This window comes from Salvia hispanica, chromosome 3, assembly GCF_029641045.1.
Source record: "Salvia hispanica isolate PSC_SH4W2 chromosome 3, Shi_PSC_v1, whole genome shotgun sequence".
Taxonomy (NCBI): Eukaryota; Viridiplantae; Streptophyta; class Magnoliopsida; order Lamiales; family Lamiaceae; genus Salvia; species Salvia hispanica.
Genome location: NC_142694.1, coordinates 44,216,397 through 44,219,300, shown reverse-complemented (window position 1 = coordinate 44,219,300; position 2,904 = coordinate 44,216,397). Strand labels below are relative to the sequence as shown.

General features: G+C 30.7%; 1 pseudogene; it reads left to right on the top strand.

Moving 5' to 3' along the window:
* Positions 1–841: 841 nt before the first annotated feature.
* Positions 842–2,329, top strand: LOC148930895 (senescence-specific cysteine protease SAG12 pseudogene; annotated as a pseudogene).
* The last annotated feature ends 575 nt before the right edge of the window (positions 2,330–2,904 follow it).

Sequence of the window (2,904 nt, the reverse complement as noted above, 5' to 3'; positions counted from 1 at the left end):
TCTTTATTCCACTTTTTGAATCATGTAAGTGCACTAGTTGAATCAACCCCATTACTATAATTTAATTTCTAGGAAGTAAACCTACAGAGTGATTATGATTTCCTGACAAGATATACTCCATTTCTGTACTTGAAGATGATATATTGACCATAGTGTAAACAAAGATATGGGATCACTTTATCAAAAAAATATATTGGAATCACGGTAATAAATGTGGGTGACAAGGTTTAAAACAAATTCCCATGATTTAAGGGAAGATAATTATAGTAAAATATTAAACTGGATACCAATTACACTGATTAAGCTATTTCCATAATTTATATGTTTACAAAAAACTGATACTCCACTTAACAATCACAAACTATTCAAATTATATGTTACTCCATAAAGTGAATGCAAGTTAAAAGTAAAACAGTAGTAAATGGTTTGTACACGCTCGATCATTATAAGTAGGAAGTTCATGTTAAAAGTTAATTGAACATATTATGAAATTTAAAAATATATATAGTACTATTATTTAGATTTAAATGTGATACATGAGCTCATGGTAACTCTACGCAATTAATGTCCTACATAAATTTTATATAAAAACCGAATCCACATTTAATTTAAAACGATAACTGAGTAAGAGGAACATTGTATATCTATATACGCCATACAAACCCTTCTCAAAACATCACACTAGTCAATAAATCCCTCTAAGACAACAACTATTCTAGTAATGTCTTCCAATAAAAATTGCTATGTAGTTGTTTTGTTTATTTTTGCTACATCATGTTATCATGTAGCATCATCATTATCCTATAGTGAGGAAAGCATGTCCATAAAACATGAGGCATGGATGGCTAAACATAGATTCTCCTACGAGAATGAGAAAGTAAAGCAAACAAGGTATCAAATATTTAAAGATAATTTGCAGCATATTGAGAGGCGTAATCAAGAAGGTAACCACACATACAAGCTTGAGATAAATAAATTTGCAGATCTGACGAATGAAGAGTTTTTGGCTAAGTATGCAAGGAGCGTGCCATTATTCAAGACGCTATCTTCGAATCAATCATCGTGTGAGTACAAAGATATGAAAGATGTACCACCTAGTCTTAATTGGAGAGATCACAATGATGTCACACCTGTAAAGGCTCAAGGAGGATCATGTGGTTTGCTATCTAATTAACTCTACGATCTATTGTCTATAACAACAGTTCAATATATTTTAATATTTGAACCATATCCCGTATGTGTGTCATGTGTCTGTGTTGGACAAAGTCAACTAGTTAGCGTTTCCTCTTTTGATCAATAGGGGCGAAAACAATTTCTCCGTCACAATAACACTGCGCATTTTTTTTGGTGTATATATTTTCAAAAATAAAAATAACATTTTATCTATTTTTTCTCTTAGGCTAGTATCTTTAGATTTAACTTATAAAATAACACTAATAAAATCATGTGTCGAAAACTAAATATTTCACATTTAGATTTTTTGAGACGGAGTGAACATTTTTCAAACATTTTGAAGTGTAGGTAATTTTCTATAGTCATGTTGATTTTTTCCCATGGGATGGCTTTTCGTTCATCTCACTCTAATTGGTGTGAAAATATTATAAGTCTTTTTCATTCTCTTTTACATATTGATATAGCTCATTTCCTTTAGATGAATTTGCACACATTTAATTAGCTCAAAATTCGAACAATGATTTTCAACAAAATATATAATTAATGAATTAATGGATATGTCACATAATTTCCATATGCAGGATGTTGTTGGATATTCGCACCCGTTGCAACCATAGAAGGCATAATAGCCATCCGATCAGGCAAGCTGACTCGGTTATCAGTGCAACATATTTTGGATTGCAACTTTGAGCATTCAGGTTGTACGGGTGGAAGAATGGATCTTGCTTTAGCATTTGTTGTAAAAAATGGGGGTCTTGCATCTGCTACCGACTATCCTTACTCTGCAACTCAAGGAGTATGTGCGGATAACATACTAACATCAGCTAAGATAACTGGTTTTGAATGTATCCCTAATAATGATGAGGCAGCATTATTAGCGGCAGTAGCTAACCAACCCGTCTCGGTTAATATTGACGCTATTGTCTTCCAATTTTATCACTCTGGGGTTTATACAGGGCAATGTGTAACTAATGTAAATCATTCCGTTGCAGTAGTTGGTTATGGCGAAAGTAAAGATGGAGTTAAGTATTGGTTAATTAAGAATTCATGGGGACCGGAATTCGGAGATGATGGAAATTTCAAACTACAGAGAGATGTAGGTACTAAAGAGGGCATGTGTGGTATTACAATATCTGGTTGTTATGCAACTGCATAATTTTTCTACACTTAACTGGTGTTAGGGGTTACAAGATTGTATAATTATTTTCTATATTTATGGCATTTTTTATCATTTATAATAATAATAATAATAATAATATTTGTATCCACTTAATATGTTTTGATGATTAATAATAATAATAATAATAATAATCCTTAGTTTTAAAAATAGAAATTTTGAGATGTCTTATATTTTATTACAAAAATAGTAAAGTGTGAGATAGAAAGAGAAAATTAAATAAAATAGCGTTATTAAATAATGAGACTAATTAAAAATAAAATTGGAATAATTATGGACGGGCCAAATTAATCTAAACGATAATTTAAAATTAATTTACTACTTATTAATTATATAAAGCAGCAGAATGCATTTATATTTGCAAATTATGTATAAATTCGCATGAGGTGAACTAGTCTCTCATAAATATTATGCATCCCCTCTTAAATATGGTAATTGAGAGGAGGCAGAGATTGATGTTTTGAATGTATAATCGCATATTATGTCTGAATTCGAGAGGAGTATTAATCATGAATTAATTACAATTGATTAAAATAGTAACAAAGCATAAGATC